Genomic DNA, 23,503 nt, shown 5'->3' on the forward strand with positions numbered 1-23,503 from the left:
ATGGTTGATTTTCTTTTAAACTAATTTCTGTGTATTTCAGTTTAAGGGAGGGTGTTAATATTTAAATGTTTTATTTCATATTTATTAATAATCTAGTTGATAGGTTTGATTGAGTTTTTAGGTAGTTGTTTTTGATTTCATGGTGTCTTATGTGTGAACTGTTTTCTAGGAATTGTGGCTAGTGGAGTTATTCAGATGTAAATTTTTTTATCAATTATTGGCATAACTGACGTGTCATCATTCACGTTCACGTAGTTGTCATTCCGAGTGAATCCCGTAAAGACATGGCCCCAATTTTGCAAAATGAGCTCACAATAATTCAAGCCAATGTGCCAGTGGTCATCAATTGTTTGATTAAGCTTAAAAATAAAAAGTAAAATACTTTTTAAAAAATAAAAATGGTAAAAAGCTAAGAAAATGTTTAGCGAAAAATGATTAAGACCATCAAGTAAAGATGGTAGAAGCATGTAAGTTTGACTAATTTAAGTATAAATAAAAAGTAAATAAAGAAAATTTTAGATTTGATCAAAAACTATATTTAAAAACTTCTAATAAAGTATAAATATGAAAAAAAAATTATTTAAAACTAACTTTATATGCTTAGTCAAGCAAATCATAAACGAGAGGACATGATTAAATGCATTAGAACAAATTATAGATGAGCAATGATGAGAATATTAATAGCCTTGTTAAGTGGAAATCTTCAAATGGTTAGGAGATATAGGTATAATAATTAATGACTTATAAAATTGATATATTTTTTTCTTAAAAAAAAAAAATCAGTTTCAGAAAGTTGACAATTAGGCAAAAATTGAAGAAGCGAAGTAAATAATTTTAATGAGCGTTGGAATGGAGAAAGCCTGGATATTAATTGACAATTTAAAGGAAATAAATTTGTCGGCTAGACATTTACTATATAAGGAGAGAACTTTTAGGTCATTCAGTGGGAAAATTTTAATGGGTTTTGGCCTTCAAATTGAGATATTTAGATTCTCAATTTAAATAAACTTGGAGGCAATAGCAATTTTTTTTTTTCCTTATTAAGCTAATAGGGATTAAAATTAGAATTTTGATAAATTTTGATAAAAATTAATAAAATATATGATTTAAAAGTTTTGAGTCCTAAGAAATATATGATTGAAATTAATTGTTGATTTTGATTTAAATTAAAAAGTTGATTTTAATTTTCACCAAACAGCTGGAAATTAGCACAAAAGGTATGAGGGAAATTAGCACAAAAGGTTCATACCTTTCAATGTTATTGTGCAAAATTCCATACCTTTCTTTTTTTAGTATTTTCACCCTTACATTTCACCTTTCATTACGCAAAAGGTCATTTTCTTCCATTTTTTCAATAAATGACGATTTTACCCTCCTATTTAAATAAAACAAAAGAAAAGAAAAATAAATAACTAATTGCAATCATAGTTCTAGATTTTTTAAAACATTACAAATAAATCTTAAATTCTCCACTACCACTACTTTCACAACCCCACCAAGACGTCACCTATAGATCCACATAGGGTGACCTTCCGGCCACAACACCTGTCGGACTCCACCACCACCAGTCTTGCCTCACTCTCCCCAACATCTTCCTCTACAATATTGTCACCATTTTATCTGAAACAACCACATTTATAGCTTAAAATACCAAACAGCCGTATACAACCTTCACGATGATCCCACTTTCGACACCACCCATGATCAGCACCACCACAGACAGTTATTCCTCGCCTCGATAAACCTATTCCTCGCCTCGATAAACCTACGCATGGCCTCACATCAATCAAAATTGCCTCAAATCATTTTGTTGTAATATTAGAACATTCGACAGTAACAACGTCCATTTTGCTAAACTCTTCTCCTTCAATTCATGCATCCCACAATATTAAATCCTCAAATTGGCATCAATCGAACCATCAACAAACCCAAACGACAATAAATATAAATCTAATCGAACAAATTATCCCCTCAAACGTTTTATACGAAACAACCACATTTACGGCCGAAAATACCAAATAGTCGCATACAACCATTCACGACAATCCCACTTTCGACACCACCCACGATTTCACACCACCACAAACGGTTACCCATCACCTCGATGAACCTATACATAGCCTCACATCAATCAAAACTGCTTCATATCATTTTATTGTAACACTAGAACATTCGACAGTGCCAACGTCCATTTTCCCAAACTCTTCTTCTTCAATTCATGCATCCCGCAACATGAAATCCCCAAATTGGCATCAATCGATCCATCAACAAACCCAAACGACAATAGTTATGAATCTAATTGAACAAATCATCCTCTCAACCGTTTCAATTTTTGATCTAAAACTCTCTACAAGCGCGAGGCACGTCGAGAGCTGTCTGACTAAAATTGGTGGGTCCTAACTGCTCCGATGATTCAAATTCGTGTGTGAGAGGATTGGTCGTGGTAGAGTTCGGTGGGCAAGATGGCCGAAAGGTGATGCTATGTGAATCTATAGGTGACAGCTTAGTAGGTTGTGATAGTGGTGGTGGTGGAGAATTCATAATTTCTTTGTAATTTTCTAAAAACTTATGGATTATGATTGCAGTTGGTAATTCAATTTTTTTAATATGAGGGTAAAATCGTCATTTTATTGAAAAAAGGTTGAAAATGACTTTTTGATCAATGAAATGTGAAATGCAGGGGTGAAAATGTCAAAAAAAATGAAAGATACGAACGTTTTGCACAATAACATTGAAAGATAGAACTTTTGTTCTAATTACTCATAAAAAATAAACCATTACACCAAAAATAAAGCAAAAGGAGGGGGGGAAAATTTAATGTCATTCTTGTAAAATCGCTAAGAACGGAGCCCTCTTCTGAGAGGGCAAAATCTGACCGTTGGTTCGTCACTTCTCTATAAGAAGAAGAGCCTTTCAACACAATTTGCCCGTTGAAAATTTTCAACAAATCGCCACCACAGGAGGAAATTTCCAAGCAATATTCAAGAGGTTTTCGAGCAAATATAGAGAAAGATATATAGAAATTCTGTAGAAAGGCAAAGAAAGCTCGCACATATCGAAGGTAATTCCGTAAGTTAGACCCTGGTTTCTTGAAATAGTGAAGACTTTCTGTTGAAAAGTAGATAAGCACGTTCAAAATTATCTATATTCACCAGGGTTTATATTGGTGTTCATTTCAATAAATCCCTAATTTGATATCTGGTTTCATTATATTTTTCCCTTTTTAGTTTTTTGATTACGTACAGTAAGTTTTGAAGTGATGGAATATGAAGCAGAAGTAAAGTTCGCCGTACATTGGTAGCCAGAATTTTTAGTTGTGTGAATTTTTTTGGTTTATTGATTTCAGATAGTATGACCAAGAAACAAGGTAATCCGGGACCAGGTTTTGTGAAGAAATTTTTTGCCTGTGTTAGCAACTGAAATATTTAGATGTGTGATTATTAAAGAGAATTTACAACTTGTACGAATACTTTTTGTTGAATCTAGTGATAGTGTTGTGCTTTAATGATTTTAGATGGTATATCTTGAAAATGTTCCCGTTTGCATTGAGGAGGAGGGACTCCTGCACAATCATCACGAGTGCATCAAAATCCAGAGTATGGTCGTGGATGTGGATTATTTTCTGAAGTCAGTCGTCGGACTTGATAATGGTAATTGTTGACACATAAAAATTCAGCCCAAATCGAACGGCCCAATGAATGAAGCCCAATTGGAGGATCCCCAAATCAGATAGCCCAAAGAACGAAGCCCAATCAGACAATTCAAGATGAAGGCCCAAATAGGGAAGCCCATGAACGCGGTAACACCATCGCCCAAGCTTGCAAATCGCCCAGGATTTGAGCGAATGGAGTGCCATGCAGTCGCCCAGAACTGCTACTCTATTCTCGCCCAAACCTTCGAGTCGCCCAAGGTCTTAGCAAACATGAAGTGTTGTGGTTATCAAGAAGCGCAGTTATCAAAGCAGTTATTAAAGCAGCCCTATCACGTTCCACGATTCAAGGAATTCAATTGAAGACGGTTGAACGACAAAGAGTAATGGCAGCAGTTAGAAAAGGCAGTTCCATGACAAGTTGACCATTACGAGGAAAGTGGGCAGTTATAGAACGATCAAACAGTTTTTAGGCGGTTGATCACAAAGAGATCATCCAGGGAGTATAAAAGGAAGAAAAGACATAGAGTAAAAGACCCCGGAATCGAAAAACTCTCGAGCGGAGAACATGTAATTTTAAATTTTTTAGTTTAGATTTAAACACTTCTTTCAGTAACTCGTGTGCTTGCGCCCCTTGGAGGCATTCTGTTTTTACTTTCCGATTGTAAAGTCATGGCCAATAAAGAACACCCCTATTTGGGACTTTGTCTCAAGAGGTCTGTCCCTTACACAATCATTTGATTCCTTTTTAATTGTTAGCGACGACCCGCACGAAACAATTTGGCACGCCCAGTGGGACAGTGGTGTTTGGTGTCGAAAATACAAAAGTTGAAACAATATGCCTCAGAGATCCGATAAGAAAGCAGCAAGTCAGGGAGGAGTCCAGTCTGTAATCGAGCGATATGAAGAGCAACATGCCTCTCCACGAACAGATGGACAGAATCAGAGCAATAACAGTCGTTACGAACCAATGACAGAGTTGAGTCCTCGAACTATTGCACTACTTGGAGAACTCACACAAGATGTCGTTGAACAGGTAAATCTTTGAAGTATTCATAATATGGAAAGATTTACCCAAAATGGGAATGCACATTATGGCAACATGGCCAAACAACTAAACACTTTGAACGAAATAATGAATAAGTTAGTAGGCCAAATATGTCAACCGGTTATGCCTCTTGCAAACCACTTTGAAACTAGGATAATTGTGGGACATAATCCCTCAGTCCTAAATCCGAATCAAGGGATAGAACCACTTTCTGGTCCCTCTACTTCAAACCAAGGGGGTGGTGCAGTGCCAAATCAGAACAATGGTAGTGGTACACCTAACTTGGTGGGTAATCCAAATGTAAAAGATAATGTCCTAAACAATGGACAGAATACCCCACGTGTTAATGAGGGAATAGATGTCCAGACTAATGGTAATGACCCTGATCATGGTAACTTTGTTGCCAATCAAGGACCAAACATTAGGCCTCATGCAAATCAACCGGTTAACCAACCTGTAGGAATTTCATATGACCCCAACGTCATGTTGAGGAATCAGATTATGGAAATCGCACAGGATCAGATGGCTTTTGGGGTGCGTCCTGTCATTAGGCCGACTTATACAAAGCCATATCCTAATTGGGTAGACCAAGCATATCCATGGCCTAGAGGGTATAAAGAGCCAGAATTCTCACCGTTTACCGGTTTAGGAGAGGTGTCTACTCTAGAACACATAGGGCGATTCACATTGCAAAGTGGTGATGTAACTGATTACCATAAAATGAGGTTTCTCCTGGTTCATCAACTTGCCAGCGAACTCTATTCAAACATGGCAACAATTGGAACAATTATTCCACGCTCAGTTTTATAAAATCGAGTCTGAAGTCACTTTGCCTGATTTGGCGAATCTACGCCAAATGCCAAACGAATGGGCAGAAAGTTTTCTCCAAAGGTTCAAGATAGCAAGAAGCAAGTGTTTTGTACCTTTGCCCGAGAAAGAATTTGTCAAAATCGCTCAGCGTTGTTTGAGCTTTGATTTAAAAAAGAAATTCCAAGACAAGGAATTTCCTGACCTTTTCCAGTTGAGTGCGAATGTGATTAGGTATGAACGATTGATAAGAAAAGAAGAGCAGATGAAAAATTCTAGTAAAGGGACTTATTACAAAGACCCAAATTTTGACGTTCATACCATCAGCGTCGAGTCATACGATCAAGCCGAAATGTGTTTGGCCGAATTGCTCAAAGGAGACACGTATACTTATCCTATAATGGCTAAGCCTAGACCATCGAGCAAAGATGAGCCCATAAAAAATGGAAACATAAAGGCTAGAACGTTCTTGTTCGATGTAACAAAAGCCGACCTTATATTTGATAAATTATATAGGGATAAGCAGATAAAGCTGAGCGATAAGCATAAATTGCCAAACCCTGAACAAATTAAGGGTAAAAAATATTGTAAGTGGCATAATGCATGGTCACATTTGACTAACAATTGGTTGGTTTTTCGCCATGTATTGCAGGATGTCATTGAATCAGGACGAATTACGTTCAACGATAAGAAGAAGATGGCAGTGGATGAAAATCCTTTTCCACAGCCACTTGGAGTGAACATGGTGACGTCTGGTTTCAAAAACAAGTTGTCAAAATTCAAGTTGGTCATAGATGATGGAGAAGAGGACCCTGGATCACATCCACTGGTGTCTTTGAACGAATCAAGGGGAAAGAGCCAAAAAAGGACGAAGATGTCCTGTGTGCAAGATGTAAAAGAGAAGTGAGTGGGAACACGGAGAAACCAGGTATATGGCAGCATCCCCATCGCCCTACTTTCTTCCCAAACACTCAGCCTGGTAGAGGGCAAGGTACATCATTCTATAGAGGACCGTCTTTTGAGAGGCAGTTCAGGCCAGTAGATAATGGGAGAACATTCAGGCCGCAACCTCGCCGGCCATATGTATGGCTTTCGTTCTAGTATAATGCAGGAAGGGCAATACCCTTCGATGAGATGACTAGAACCCAACAAAAGCGTTTCCAACGAAACTATGGACGAATGATGAGGCAGCAACAGGGAGTGCCACATCCTAAAGCGCCTAAATAACTCAGGGTAGCCAATCAAAATGTTCTCAAAGATAGTGAAGAGACCGGTGTAGATGAATCAATGAAAGAACTGCCAGAAGCTTCTTCTGTGAGATCAAAGTTTGAGCGAGATAGAAGGGATGGAGAAGATCCAGAGCAGCCCCTTATTCTCCAGTTCGGTACGTTACCTCCTGTCATGGCTAGTAATTACTTACTGGCCAATGAATTCAAAAATAAAGAAAAAGAAGAAGAAGAAAAGGAGGACAACGAAGGAGAGACTTGCGTGCTGGAATGTGAAAAAGGCCAGACTTCTAGAGAGGCCTACAACGATGAAGAAGACGACGGGATGACAGACATCGAAAAAGAAATCGACCTAGAAGCAGAAAGAAGAAGGAGAGGAGTATCGCCCAATACTCTGTTGAAGCAACTACATCAAGAGGGAGTTTGCGAAGTAGACTTGTTGGGAGAACCATCTGGGCGTCCTTTCGATTTCTACATACTGTACGGGACGCCCAAAAGGAAGAAGAGAGTGCATCGCTCTGAAAAGTATGGATCACCTCCAAGAATAATGCCCCCTCCCACAGGTTGGGTAACTGATGAGGAAGCATTAGAAAACAGCAAGGAAGAAATTCAGGAGACAAAGGCTCAGCGCGATATGCTGCACGTCGACTTATCACAGGGGGATAATTCGATAGAAAACAAGCAGGAAGTAGAAATAGAGGCTGCCGAAAAGGTTATTTTTAAAGGGCAGCCATGAAATTGACTAAACACTTGAGGCCATTGTACGTTAAAACTCTAGTTAACGGCATCCCTGTAGCGAAAGTGCTTGTCGACAATGGAGCAGCTATAAACACCATTCCATCTAGGATGATGAGGAAATTTACAAAGACAGAGGGTGACATGATTCCAACAGAAGTCATCCTTACGAGTTTCAATGGAGGAGCAACTTCAACTAAGGGAGTTATGCCATTGGACATAACTATAGGGACAACTACTAGGACCACAGTCTTCTTTGTAATAGATGGTCCTACTAGTTACAATGTGTTATTAGGAAGAGATTGGATACACGGAAGTCACTGTATACCCTCATCGCTCCATCAATGCCTGATTTTTTGGAATAACAAGGGCGAAGCAGAGGTGGTACAGGCCGATTATAGGCCTTTTGTCGCAGAAGCAAACTCGGTGGAAAAGTTCATGTACGAAGGAAGCTATGGACCTGTTAGGGTAGTACAAGATGGGGAAGAAACTCAAGTTGTCGCACAAAACGAAGAGCCATTTTCAGTGGACGCACTCACTGAAATGTTCAGACAGATGAGGCCAAATATAGTGGCCCTAGAAGAGCCAGTAATTGACAAAAGAATAATTAGGAGTCTTGAATGAGTTCTAAGCAACAAGAGCAAACGGCCGATATTCAGGCCTTCAAAGTCAAATTAATGGCTTTCAACAAGGAATGTAATGACAAGGCGAAAGAAGAGACAGCGCTGAAAGACAAATTAGCAGTATTCGAGTTAGAACAAAGCATTGGCCGAGAAGTCAACAAGGTGGACTGTTTAGAAGAAAAAGTACTTACAAGGGAACTGGATGACGAAGTGATGCGGATCATCAAACCTGGATACGCTCAAGCACAAGACCCTCTGATCAAAGTAAATATTGGCAATGAAGGAGAAGATCGTCTAACATTCATCAGCCAGATGCTCGATCAAGAGGTTAGTGACAAATTAATCGCTTTGCTAAAGGAGTATAAAGATTGTTTTGCTTGGGAATATGAACAAATGCCTGGTTTAGATAGAGACTTGGTGGAACATAGGTTACCAACTAAGCCTAATTTTAAACCTTATAGGCAGCCTCCTAGACGTTTTGCTCCTAATGTACTCCCTGAGATTAAGAAAGAGATAGAGCGATTATTGAAAGCAGGCTTTATTAGAACAACTAGGTATGTCGAATGGTTGTCCAATATCGTACCAGTACTAAAAAAGAATGGTAAACTAAGGGTGTGCATAGACTTTAGGAATTTAAACATAACTACACCCAAAGATGAGTATCCAATGCCCACGGTGGATTCTTTAGTAGACTTGACTGCCGAACACGTCATGTATTCTTTCATGGATGGGTATTCGGGATACAATCAAATTTATATAGTTGAAGAAGACATACACAAAACTGCCTTTAGATGCCCTGGGTCTCTAGGATGTTTTGAATGGGTGGTCATGCCTTTCGGCCTAAAAAATGCAAGAGCAACTTATCAAAGGGCAGTGAATTTAATCTTTCATGATATGATAGGCAAATTTGTTGAAGTGTATGTAGATGACATAGTGGTCAAATCCATTAAAGAAGAGGACCATTTCGAACAGTTAAGGTGTTTGTTTGAGTGAATGAAGCAATATAAGCTAAAGTTGAATCCCTTGAAATGCGCATTTGGTGTTAATGCAGAGAACTTTCTTGGTTTCTTGGTACATAAAAGAGGGATTGAATTTGATAAAAATAAAGCGAAGGCCATTTTAGAGGCCAAACCACTTAGCAACAAAAAAGAATTTCAAAGGTTTCTAGGCCAAGTAAACTTTTTAAGATGCTTTATTTCTAACTGTGCAGGGCGAACTAAAGTCTTTTCGCCGCTCTTAAAGTTGAAAAATCAGGACGAATTCGTCTGAAAAGAAGAACATTAAAAGGCTTTTAAAAGTCTGAAGACATATTTATCAAGTCCACCAGTGTTGGTGTCACCAATCCAAGGATGGCCAATGAAAGTGTACATATCGGCTGAAAAAAAAATCAATAGCTGGAATGGTCGCACAGGAAGACCAATTTGGTGAAGAAAAGGCAATTTACTATTTAAGTAGACAGTTAACAAAATGTGAATATAATTACACTGCTATCGAAAAATTATGTCTTGCATTGTATTTCACATGTACAAAATTAAGGGCTTATTTACGGCCCGTAACCGTTTATTTAATTTCTAAAGTAAATTTAGTTAAGTATATGTTCTCGCGCCCTATTTTACACCAAATGGTAGGCCTTTGGACATTAGCTTTATCAGAATTCGAGATACAATATATACCTCAAAAGGCAGTCAAAAATCAGGCTTTGGCTAACTTTCTAGCCGATCATCTATGCCTTGACATGCCTGAAGAAATTGAATTAGAAATCAATTCGTTCGAGCTAAAACTTTGGGTGTTGTATTTCGATGGGTCAAAAACTTCTAAAGGTGCAGGAGTAGGAGTAGGAGTAGCATTGATTAATCCTTCAGGGATTTGCTACAAGTTCGCGTTCACTTTAGACAGGATGTGCACCAACAATCAGGCCAACTATGAAGCCTTAATCGTAGGCCTAGAACTAATGATAGATATGGGAGTACAAAATGTGATCGTTAGGGGCGATTCGCAATTGGTAATCACTTATTGGTTGGTAATTTTAAATGCCAAAGTGATTCCATTATAAGTCAATATGAGATCGCCCAAGAATTGTTAGAAGAATTCGACCAAGTAGAATTTCAATGCGTTAATAGAATATATAACGACGTGGCAAATGAGTTGGCCCAAATGGCCTCAGGGTACTCAAAGGTTTTGAATTGGAAGTCTACTTGTGAGTATGGAACCATATTGCCCATAACCCAAAGAAGGGCGAGAAGGATTGAACTTCACTGCATACAAGATGGAGATGCAATGGATTGGAGAACAAAGATTAAAAGGTTCCTTAAAGAACCTAATGGAGGGATTAGTAGGAAAATGAAGCTGTGTTTGTTGAACTATACACTAATAGATGAAGAGTTGTTTAAGAAACGCTCTGATGATGTATTGCTAAAGTGTGTAAGTTTGCAAGAAGTCAGAACGATCATGGCTGAGGTGCACGAAGGGATATGTGGAGCTCATCAAGCTGGCCAAAGGATGAGATGGTTAATTATTAGGAATAGATATTTTTGGTCAAAGATGGGAGAATTATGCGTTCAGTATGCAAAGAGTTGTTTAGCATGCCAAAAGCATGGTCCAATACAAAGGGCGCTAGCACGAGAGATGACACCTATTATTAAACTTTGACCGTTCAAGGGTTGGGCGATAGACCTGATAGGGAAGATTTATCCCCCATCGTCCAAGCAACATACTTTTGTTATAGTTGCAACCGACTATTTCACCAAGTGAGTAGAGGCGGTACCTTTGAAAGAGATCACCCAAAAGAATGTCATAGAGTTTATCCGTGATCACATCATTTATAGGTTTGGAATTCCACAAACGTTGATGGTAGATCACGGAACATCTTTGAATGGGGATCAAGTGAACAAATTTTTAAGCGAGTTTGGGGTTAAATTAGTAAACTCCACACCATATTACGCTCAATCCAACGGACAAACAGAATCTTCTAATAAGATTCTAAAAAATATTATCAGAAAGATGATAGATAAAAATGCCAGAAATTGGCACGAATGTCTGAATAAGGCCTTATGGGCTTATAGAACATCACCTCGGTCAAGTACCAAAATTATTCCTTTCCAACTTACTTATGGACAAGAGGCCGTTTTGCCTGTGGAAATGAACGTGCAATCGATTAGAGTGTGCTTGCAATATAAGTTAAATGATGATGAGTATACCGAAGCACTAGTTCAACGTTTATTGGGGTTGGACGAATTAAAGTTGGACGTCTTAGATAGATTGCAAGTTCAAAAACAAAGAATGGCTAAGTTTTATAATAAAAAAGTCATAGCTAAGTCGTTCAGCCTGGGCGAATTAGTTTGGAAGACGATACTCCCTTTGGATAGCAAGGACCCAAAGTACGGGAAGTGGTCTCCCAATAGGGAAGGACCATACAAAATAAACAGTGTGTTGCCCAATGGAGCATATCATTTGGAAGATTTAGATAGCACGAGCATGTGAGATTCATTAACGGCAAATATTTGAAAAAATATGTTCTTTCTTTATGGGAATGTGAACAGATAAAAGCGTAATCAAAATATGTTGAACGATTAAGGATAACAAGGTCAGAGCGAAATACGTTCAAATAAAGTCCTTTATTATCAAACGTTCATTACAAAGATGCAAAATACAAATAATGGATGCTCTACAAACTACAATTAAAAGTAAGCTAATCTCCCGGTCGATCGCCGAGTAAGAGGGTGGACTGGCCTCGCACCGCCTTCCTAAATGCATCGCTGCAATGACGGGCAAAGAGGCTGAAAAACACTCTCAGCAAGCAAGGTGGCCCGCAAGCATCCCAAAAATTGCCTTCTATCATTGAACCTCTTGTAAAGAACAAAGAGACGATGGGAAGAATTTTGATGGGAAAAATTTCGCTGCTGGCCAAAAAATATTTCCTATATCTCCCATACCAAAGGTGATATCAAGACAAGTAGTAAAATGGGCGGACCAAATAATCCATCTTTATAGAAGACGAAGGTTTTGGATTGATTGTCAGAATGCCAAACAATGACAGCAAATTGGTTTTGAAGAAGAGAACGAAAATGAAGATGGAAAGTGCGAAGCATACGTGCATTTATAGGGGGTGGAGATGAAGAGACAGAATATGAGCAGCCACATTTTGCCTAGTAAATGGAATTAAGTAGCCCAAAGTCTTGGGAAAAGATGTGGAAATATCAAGAAAAAATGTGCAAGATTTTTAGCACAAAGCAGTTAAATGCTTGAAAGATTGGCGATTAAAAGACAAACGTCAAATAAATGCACAAGAAGTTAACATAGATGTTCATTAATGATGAACAAGGTTATAAAGGGAAAGTCAAATGCGAACTTACAAAAAGAAAAGTTAATGCGTTATATGTCTTAATTACAATCTGCCCCATACCGAACGAATTCTTTCCCTAAGTTTTTCCCAGTCCTCGTTCTGCCGAAAGGAAGTGATGTTCAATTCGGCCACGACATCATCATTAACTTCCAACTTCTTGTACTGCTCGACCAAAGACTTAGTTCGCTCAATTTCTTGGGAGGCATTACGCTTTTTCGCAGCCATTCTCGCCTTGCAGTTGTCCATTTTGGCTTGAAGTTCCTTCATCTGAGCAGCCAAACTAGCCATCAAAGAGTCTTCAATCATGACTTCGGAAGAGATTTCTTTCAACTCGTCCTCAGCTTTGTTGATCTCCTGACGCAAAGACTCTTTTTCAGATACGGCGTGAAGATATTGAGTACTTTTGGCCTTCAGTTCAACATTCTTGGCCAGCAAGGAGAGGACCTCGGAATGGATAACTTTCAACGTCGCTTTAAAATCAGCAGAAAGATTGAGCGACGGAAGTGTTAGTGCTTGCTTTAACTTCGCATTCAAATGCTCAAGCTTATCCTTATGTCTGGCAGCACTAGCCTTACCAATGTCCATATCCATGAAGGACACGTTCTCAAATATCAACTGCTTGAGGAACTTCATATCTTCCTCTGAAGAAGTAGCAGGACAACCAGTTGGAGCAGGGCGAGATGTCTTGACTTGCCCCCAGGAAGCGAACAAGTCTTGGATGGAACGCACAATCTTATCAGCATCCTGCAAAGAAAATTGTCAATGTTGAAGATTCTCACTACAACGAACAAGATGAAATAACAATAAAAGTGAAGCAAATATTGCCTCATCAATAATCTTGGAAGATGACATATCCTCAGCCAAGTCTACCACTTGTGGCTCCACCATTCGTGAGGACTTCCCCTTGTCTGAGCGAGAAGATGTTGCCACAACGGGCAGACTCATTGGAGCATCTGCAGAACTCAAAAGCAACAAATCAGAAACCAATAGCACAAGCAAAGGTAAAGCATCAAAAAATTTAATTACCTTCTGCCTCGATGTTTGGGGGGTTGACGCCCTGGGAAGAAGGTGGTTCATCCATTGGTTGTGATGAGGATTCTGGGACTAAAGATGTCTCTTTAAGCGTAGTCCCTTCATCAGCTGGTATGGATGAAGCAGCCTCAGCGGAGGATGATAGAGCAGGAGTTGCCGATACCAAAGCCTTCAAAGGAGAGGCTGAACTTTTCTGAGAAGTCCAAATAAACCATCAGCACATAGAAAAGTTTCAAGTATGGAAAAGTATGATTGTGAGTAAACCAATTTAATTACCTTCCTCTTGACGATAAGAGGGGTGCCATCATCATCATCAACATCATCCTCCAGAATGGGAGATGCTCAGGCTGGCCGTTTGCGGCTCAGGGCACTTTTGGCTGCAGTAGGCTTGGCAGGGAGAGAAGAAGATGGACGAGCAAACTGTTTAGCGCGACGAGGAGGAGGAGGACTCCGGATGGACAAAGGGGTGACTAAAACAGGAGGAGGGGAAGAAATGAGTGGCTGGTCCAGTGAATGAAAGGCACGATTGGCGTCAGTCACAAATAATTTGCGCTTCACCGACGGCAAGAGTTGCTCAAAAAGGGGATGGATGGCACAGCTAGAGTTGAAGGGGGCTAATGAAAAATGGCTCGTCAAAAGAAGATTTCGAGCATTTATAGCCTCTGCCTCCGCCTTATTAATGATATGGAAGCGGTCTATCAAGTTCCCTGAATAGCAAGGAGGAACAGGTCAAGTTTGGCCGAAACCAAGTTGGCGAGCAAGAAATTGGGGAGCATATATTTCTACCCCAGCCTTGGCATTGGTCCCAGTCAAAATATCATGAAATAACTCCCTCCCGATTAAAAACTGGATCTAAATGAGCAGAGAGGTGCTCGCGCTGTCTATAGTGGAGGGAGGATGCACATAGTCTGGAGTCAAAAAAGGAGGAAAAGGAAAGAAAGAAGGGATTGAATCCAAAGAATAAAAGAAAGAAAAAATGTCCCTTCTAGACATATTTACAGGAGCCAGGGGCTCAATGGCTAGCCCATAGCAGCTAGCAGAAGGACGAGAAAATGATGGAGCACCAAGCGATGAAAAATAGGATCTCAACCACATTTGAGTGAACCAAAGAGGTCCACTGCCAGTGGGAGATGCACCATTCTTCAATTGAGATTGAAGAGAAGCCATGCCTCTATAGAGGACAGCCAAAAAGAAAAAACATAAATTCAGAGGCCTACCACGCGCCAATTCGTGCGCTATAGGTAAATAGCTCAGGGAGGGCTTTATGCTTGGTATACACAAAACATATTTACAAAGTCAAACCAAAAGAACACCACTCGCTTAGTATGGTAAGGTTCAGCGCTCGAGTGGTTATGAAGGGTTTGTAGGCTTGAATCAGACTCGGTGAGGTTTTTACCAAACTTTGGGGTGCCAAGATACCAGGAAAAACGGTATTGCCCAAAGGTGGCAGATTCACTAGGGCCCCAACATCCCTTAAAGTAATAGACATGGGGCCAAGAGGGAAAACAAAGGTATTGTACTCAGAAGACCAAAAACTTAAAGCGATCGAAAAAAGTGCTGAATCAAAAGTTGGGGGTTGAAGAGAGATTTCTAACAAATCAGAAATCCTAGCATTATCAAAAAGTTCCTTAGTAAGACCATGGTCCACAAGGCGAGCATGCCACCTATGGAAAACTACATCAGATTTAGATTAAGTGCGAATACCTCTTTCACGAAATGGGCCTAGCGGCAGAGAGTTTAGAAATGGAGGGCCTTAAGTACAAGGAAACAGCTGGCCTACCGCCGCTTGTTCGACTGCCTCGGCATTGTTGAAGAAAGGACTTAGGTAGAACTCATTGAGTTCGACATTGGCAGGTGCGAGAAAGTTCGGAGTTATGTATGGACGATTAAGGAGTTTCTGAAAGTCATCAAAACTAAAGGAGTCGCCAGATTGAGATTGTGAAGTAGCCATTATGGACGAAACGGAGTTTTTCAGAGTTACGTAACAGGGAAGCAAAGAGATGAACAGTAAATTGTGGGAGAGAAACGCGAAAAAGTGAGGCGTGATTTAATGGTGCAGTGAAATGGCGTATTTGGGGGTTATAAGGGTTTGCAAAACGTCGCATCTTTTCAAGCTATGGAAGAAAACAATGATTGAAATTCTTGGGAATTTCGAATGTTGCTGGAAACACAAAGTGAATATGGCAAAATTTAATAATTGGTATTAATTCTGCCATATTGGGAGGTAATTGTTGGCACATAAAAATTCAGCCCAAATCGAACGGCCCAAGGAATGAAGCCCAATTGGAGGATCCCCAAATCAGATAGCCCAAAGAACGAAGCTCAATCAGACAATTCAAGATGAAGGCCCAAATAGGGAAGCCCATGAACGCGGTAACACCATCGCCCAAGCTTGCAAATCGCCCAGGATCTGAGCGAATGGAGTGCCATGCAGTCACCCAGAACTGCTACTTTATTCTCGCCCAAACCTTCGAGTCGCCCAAGGTCTTAGCAAACATGAAGTGTTGTGGTTATCAAGAAGCGCAGTTATCAAAGCAGTTATTAAAGCAGCCCTATCACGTTCCACGATTCAAGGAATTCAATTGAAGACGGTTGAACAACAAAGAGTAATGGCAGCAGTTAGAAAAGGTAGTTCCATGACAAGTTGACCATTACGAGGAAAGTGGGCAGTTATAGAACGATCAAGCAGTTTTTAGGCAGTTGATCACAAAAAGATCATCCAGGGAGTATAAAAGGAAGAAAAGACATAGAGTAAAAGACCCCAGAATCGAAAAACTCTCGAACAGAGAACATGTAATTTTAAATTTCTTAGTTTAGATTTAAATACTTCTTTCAGTAACTCGTGTGCTTGCGCCCCTTGGAGGCATTCTGTTTTTACTTTTCAATTGTAAAGTTATCGCCAATAAAGAACACCTATTTTTGGGATTTTGTCTCAAGAGGTCTGTCCCTTACACAATCGTCTGATCTCTTTTTAATTGTTAGCGACGAACTCGCGCGAAACAGTAATAAACGAGGCTACGACACCCCACATTAGCAACTTTATTCTTTTTGCTATATATACCTCTCTCTATGTAATTGGTCACATTTTTTGAATTCAGATATTCCTATGTGGCCATCATCTCCAAGGGCATCTGGATCGGATCGCCGTCTAATCCAAAGGTAGGTTTCAATTGTTTTATTTCTTCTTCTTGTTCGTACAACACCTCGTCTCTGTCTTTCCAATCCTCCATTACCGAATATTTTTGATGGAATCCATCATAATGAGTTGCAAAATTTATAGATGGGCATTCTAGATCTCAATAGCAACCTTTCGAACAATTTTACTAGATTCTCTAGAAGAAATGTGGAAGTCTTCTGCTGCTTTCTGAGGTAACTTTCTTTCCTCGTTTTGTTACCTATTATTTCTGAAGTTTGTGTGGCTTTTTCTTAGAGTTGAACATCGGATGCAGCACCTAAACAAATGTGAACTAATGTGGTCAATATTTCAGCTTGAGAGTCCTGTGAGGTACTTGGAAATGGAGGAGATACCGCAGATGCTATTTGAAGATCAAGTTTCTAGTTGCTGGAAAACCAATATTCCTTGCCATTCTTCACTTTCTTGGGGATCTCCTAAACCGCCAGAACTACCATTTACGGACTGAATGAACGATAGTTTTTCTGATTTTGTGTTGATTGAGTCTCCAAAAGTGCAGAATCCTTGAATTGCTCCAGCAAAATCTACCTGATTAGTATCGTCAACGATTATCGATGATAATCTGGAACGCGGATGGAAATAATTACTTTCCATTTGGTCGACCGATTATTGTGCAAAAGTATTCTTGACGTTTATGCTTATGTATGGATCGAGACGGTATAATTTCGTCTTTGCTAGTAAATCCAAATTTTATGTTGTTAATTTTTTCAAGAGCATAGAGTAGCATGTCTCAGCAGTCTTCTTCTAAAACTATGTATGAATTTGCATAATTGATGGAAATGGTTAACTCGGATGAACTAAGCACGCAAACTTGAAATGCTGTCGATATATAACTGCCAAAAATAAAAAGATTGAGGCATTCGTTACAATTATGATGATATCTGAACTAAAACAAATTTTCAAGATCGGTAGAAAGTTGACGTTAACTTTAAAACCAATTTGTCCTTAAATACTTCGCCACCACTAAGAACGTACTTCTTCAATATATATTTCCATCTCCATCACTATTTCAAACCTAGAGTCTAAAAGGATGTTTATCTTAGGGCTGGGCAAATCTCCCGAACCGAACCGACCGAACCGAACCCGAACCGAACCGATCCGAACCCGACGGTTCTTGTCAAATTAAATACCCGAACGGGTATCTGAATTGAGAACCGACGGGTACGGTTCGGTTCTCGGTTCTAGACCAAGAACCGAAGAACCGAATAAGAACCGAATCTTTCTATTTTTTTTATATTGAGTAAATCAAATTATTTTAATTTTAATTTTTTCTAAACAAATTAACAAATTAATGATTTCTAAATCCAAATTTTTGGCCCAATTACTCATTTTATTATTTCATTTCTTAGCCAAACAAGATCAAATATACTAAATAATCCTAAACACCTACAATAAAGTGCATAACGTTGTCTCGACTTTCGCACTCACTCTCGCAGCCTATCTAATATTCCAAAACCTATACAATCGTCGGCCGACACTCTGACTTCCGATCGAAGTCGTGACTTTCCCCGACTGAAACTTTGATCGTAGCGATCATTTGAACAAAATAGTTTACTAATCTCTGACATTCCAAAACAATTGAATGTATCATTAGTCGTATTTATATAACGTTGTTATAAATGTTAAAAAATTTAATTATAGTACAGAACCGAACGGAACCGAACCGATCCGAACCGAACCGAATGGAACCGAACCCGAACGGTTCCATAATTATATTTGGACCCGACGGTTCCATTTACTAGAGACCCGAAAAGTTTGGTTCGGTTCGGTTCTAAAGAGAACCGAACCGAACCGACCCGCGCCCACCCCTAGTTTATCTACCTAAATTATTCAGTTTTCTTAGGAGTAACTTTCAGGAGTAAATTATTTACTAAAATTTTATTAACTTTTTAATTGGCTAAACTCCAGTTTTAACTACACGATTTATGAGATATCAAAACTTTTATCATCTTTTCAATTATACATTTAATATCATACACCAACTTTAAGAAAGACGATGGATGAAATAGTCGAAGAGTTGGAGAACGAGTTGACGGCGGAATCCAAGTGGATGTACGAGTAACGAATTTAAATTTGAAGATAGGGACCACTTTTTGTAGCAAAAGTTGGAGACTATCATTCCTGTATCGAAATCTGGTTTAGCTCGATGGGTTCGAGGGCATTTGATTTTTCACGAGTTTTTTGAAGGCCCTCAAATTACTGTATCAAAATTTACTATATATTTATTTATTAAAATCTAGCATTGTGCAGGGGCAGATCCAGAATCAGACTAAAAATTGAGATATTTAGATTCTCGATCGTTCATTTTATACGTTTCATATTGAAAATTATTCGAGTTTCATATGCCTTGCAAGTGACATTGGAATATAAATTTGGATGGTTCCTAATGTCCAAGATTATTTGTGTAACATTAATAAAAGGTTGAGGTTCAATATATCACAATTATTAAGCCCTTGTTTAATAGAGATTAAAATGATAATTTTAGTGAATTTTGGTAAAAATTGATAAAATATATGATTGGAAAGTTTTGAATCTTATGAAATTTATGATTGAAATTAATTGTTGATTTTATTTAAATTAAAAGGTTGATTTTAATTCTCACCGAACAGCGGCTAAATATAAGAATTTATTGTATTGAAACGTATATAAAAGATAGGGTAATTAGCACAAAAAATCTCATATCTTTCAATATTATTGTGTAAAACGTACATACATTTCATTTTTTGGCATTTTCATCCCAACATTTCACATTTCATTGCACAAAATGTCATTTTCATCATTTTTTTTTAATAAAATGATGATTTTGCCAATTCAAATAAAACAAAAAGAAAAGAAAACTAAATAACTAATTACAATCTTAGTTCTAAATTTTTTAAAACATTACAGATAAATCCTAATCTCTCCACTGTCACCACTTTCACAACCCCACCAAGCTGCTGCCTATAGATTCACATAAGCACCAAGCCGCTGCCCATAGATCCACATTAAAATGTGTGGTGCTATTTTAAAATAATTTAATCCGTAAAGTGATCTATTAAGCCCCGTTTGCCCCCATTCTTTTTCTCTATCTTATTTTTAACTATACAATCTTCCAAAAAATAATATTACACTCAAATAAAAAAAAATTATTCTTTTTCAGCCATACATTTTTCAAAAAAGCTTTTCCAACCATTAAAATTTGGGAAAAAAAACGGGGGCTAAGTTTAATTTTGGACTAATGGGTATTAAATGTTTATGGGAATAAAGTTTAGAGACCGAAGGACCTTATTTTGAATTGATCAGGGGCCAATTTGAAATGTCACCAAAATTGATAATTGCCAATTGTAGTTATTTAATATGGAGTCATAGTCCCCAATTGAACGTGAGTTTCATAGTTCTCTATATCACCATTAATAGAGAAGAAAATTGAAGAAAATCATGTAACAATTGAAAGATCAAAACCCGTTCAGAAAACTAACAATTATGGATCAATGTACGCTTCTGCTTTTTTATTTTTCTCTTTGATTTCAACATAGAAAATCTATGTATTTTGTGAAAGGATTTATAAAACTTTGGTTCCTTTCAATTTACTACACATTTTTGCTAACCATTATTTATGATTCCTCAAGAATTATTCTACGAGTTAATACTCATTAATTAAAGACGTGATTGAATTATCATTAACTTACAAGTTTATTTATATGCAAGTTCAGCTACAACAAATAATAAGTTAGTATCTTTTTGTTAAAATAAAAAGTAATTGTCAAAATAATCCAAACATAATTAGAACCAAAAAAATTACTTGAAATTACTTTTATACCTAACAAAATTCTGATAGTTTGCTTTTGCTGTGATTGACAAGACTGCTCAAGCGAGAAATAAGGGGCCATAATCCAGCATGATAATAGATAGAGAATTTAATTAATAATATAAAATCTGTATATTTCTAATATACAAATTAAGGAAATAAAATTTTTTTTTATCAATTATTGGCATAACTGACGTGCCACCATTCACGTAGTTGTCATTCCGAGTAAATCCCGTAAAGACATGGACCCAATTTTGCAAAATGAACTCACAATAATTCGAGCCACCGTGCCAGTGGTCATCAATTGTTTGATTAAGCGCCCATTTGAGCCCCATTAATTTTCATTACATTACATTTCATTTTTTTCTCTCTTATTTTCAACCACACAATCTTTCATAAAATAATATTACATGTAAATCGAAATTTTTTTTTTCTTTTTCAACCACTCATTTTTCAAACAAATACTATTTCACCCATTAATTTTTTCACGTAATGGGGGCCAAACAGGGGCTAAGCTTAAAAATAAAAAGTAAAATACTTTTTAAAAAATAAAAATGGTAAAAAGCTAAGAAAATGTTTAGCGAAAAATGATTAAGGCCATCAAGTAAAGATGGTAGAACTAGAAGCATGTAAGTTTGACTAATTTTAGTATAAATAAAAATTATTTCTTTTAAAAAGTAAATAAAGAAAATTTTAGATTTGATCAAAAAATGTATTTAAAAACTTCTAATAAAGTATAAATATGAAAAAAAAAATATTCAAAACTAACTTTATATGCTTAGTCAAGCAAATCATAAACGAGAGGACATGATTAAATGCATTAGAACAAATTATAGATGAGCAATGATGAGACTATTAATAGCCTTGTCAAGTGGAAATCTTCAAATGGTTAGGAGATATAGGTATAATAATTAATGACTTATAAAATTGATATATTTTTTTCTTTAAAAAAAAAAAATCAGTTTCAGAAAGTTGGCAATTAGGCAAAAATTGAAGTAGAGAACTTTTAGGTCATTCAGTGGGAAAATTTTAATGGGTTTTGGCCTTCAAATTGAGATATTTAGATTCTCATTTCGTATTGAAAATTATTCGAGTTTCATATGCCTTGCAAGTGACATTGGAATATAAATTTGGATGGTTCCTAATGTCCAACATTATTTGTGTAACATTGATAAAAGGTTGAGGTTCAATATGTCACAATTTAAAAGTTCATGATGAACTTGCTACATGAGATACAATACTTCTAATTTTGCCATTCGATTAAATTCACTAAACACACAAGTTTAATCGTCAAGAAACAAAAAGTTGAATAGTACTTGTAAGTTTCTCAAGATGTGTTAAAAGTAGTTATAAATATGAGCTAAACATAGAATAATTGTCAAGGTGAAATTTCACACTCTTTTCATAGTCATCGATTTTTTTTTTTCCAAAATAGCATCTTAAATAAACATGGAGGCAATAGCAATTTTTTTGTTATTTTATTTTATTTTTATTAAGCCCTTGTTATATAGGGATTAAAATTATAATTTTAGTAAATTTTGATAAAAATTGATAAAATATATGATTGAAAAGTTTTGAGTTATGAAATATATGATTGAAATTAATCGTAAAATTTGATTTAAATTAAAAAGTTGATTTTAATTATCACCAAATAGCTATTAAATATAAGACTTTATCTATCTAAAAGGTTGAACCCCAAACTTGAAGGCCCCCACCACTCCGTCCTTGGAGTATCGTGAGGGGGATAAATCGCGGGATGTGTCCTAGCAGGCCAGGGAACAAGAGTTTACCCGTACACTGATGCCCACAAAGAATCCAATTTCATATCTCAGGAATCGAACTCTCATACTACGGCTGCCAGCAAGGTTAAGATTACCTCACTCATTTCCTTTACACCACTGAATTATGCTCCGAATGGACAACTTTATCTATCTACAATATATTAAAAGAGGGGATGGTGGAGAAACTTTTAAATACCAGATTTACCTCTACATATTTAACTATATGCCCACTATATCCTCATAATTGGAATACCAATTTGATTAGTATTTATCATTTGGTTTAAAATTAATATAATATAAGGAGTGAAATATTTAATTGATATTTATGATTTTGGATTGGAATTAATATAATGAGTGAAACTAATATTCAATTATATCAAAAAAACAAAAAATAAAATCAGTATCTTACTACTCAATTGACCATTTTGTTCTTACAATTTTTATTTTTCACTAACGAATCAATTTTTATTTTTCATCAATAAAACTCTTATTAATCTTCATGATTTACATTGTAATTCATGCAACGAGTTTTTATATTTCATCAATAGAGCAATTTTTAATCTTCATGATTCACATTATAATTCATCCATTAAGTTATTGTTTAATTGAGGTTACAAATATTTTAAAGGTTGCATTAATATATTAATGAGGACATTCAATGAATGAAAAAATAAATTATACAAGGAAATTCAATGACTAAAATTCAATTAATTTTTTTTCTTTACAACTTTTAATTTTCATTGACAAAGCCCTTAATACTAATTTAATTAATATTTATTATTAGATTTATAATTAATATAAGTGGCGAAATATTTAATTGATATTTATCATTTGGGTTGGAATTAATATAAGGAGTAAAACTGACATTCAATTATTGAAAAAAAATCAACAGAAATTTAGTAACTTATCATTCAATTTAGTATTTTGTTCTTACAATTTTTATTTTCAATCAACAAAGCAATTTTTTAATTTTCATCAACAAAATCCTTATTAATTTTCACGATTTACATTACAATTCATCCATTGAGTTTTTATTTTTCATTAACAAAGCAATTTTTAATTTTCGTCAACAAAGTCCTTATTAATTTTAATGATTTACATTATAATCCATCAATTAGGTCATTATTTAATTGAGGTAAAAAATTGAAAGGTTGCATTAATATATTAATTGGGACATTTGATCACTAAAAAAAATAATATTGTGTACAAAAAAATATTATTGTAATCATATCATCACGTTTTAGTTTATTCAACATAATATATATATATATATATATATA

General features: G+C 36.7%; 1 long non-coding RNA gene across 1 annotated transcript; it reads left to right on the forward strand.

Annotated features, from left to right (window-relative positions):
- The first annotated feature begins 2,931 nt into the window (after positions 1-2,931).
- On the forward strand, positions 2,932-17,361 carry LOC111393289. The gene is made up of 3 exons (XR_002702385.1): positions 2,932-3,650; positions 16,561-16,621; positions 16,951-17,361. It is a non-coding gene; the product is annotated as an uncharacterized LOC111393289 (long non-coding RNA).
- Positions 17,362-23,503: the final 6,142 nt, after the last annotated feature.

Source organism: Olea europaea, chromosome 1 (genome assembly GCF_002742605.1).
Source record: "Olea europaea var. sylvestris chromosome 1, O_europaea_v1, whole genome shotgun sequence".
NCBI lineage: Eukaryota > Viridiplantae > Streptophyta > Magnoliopsida > Lamiales > Oleaceae > Olea > Olea europaea.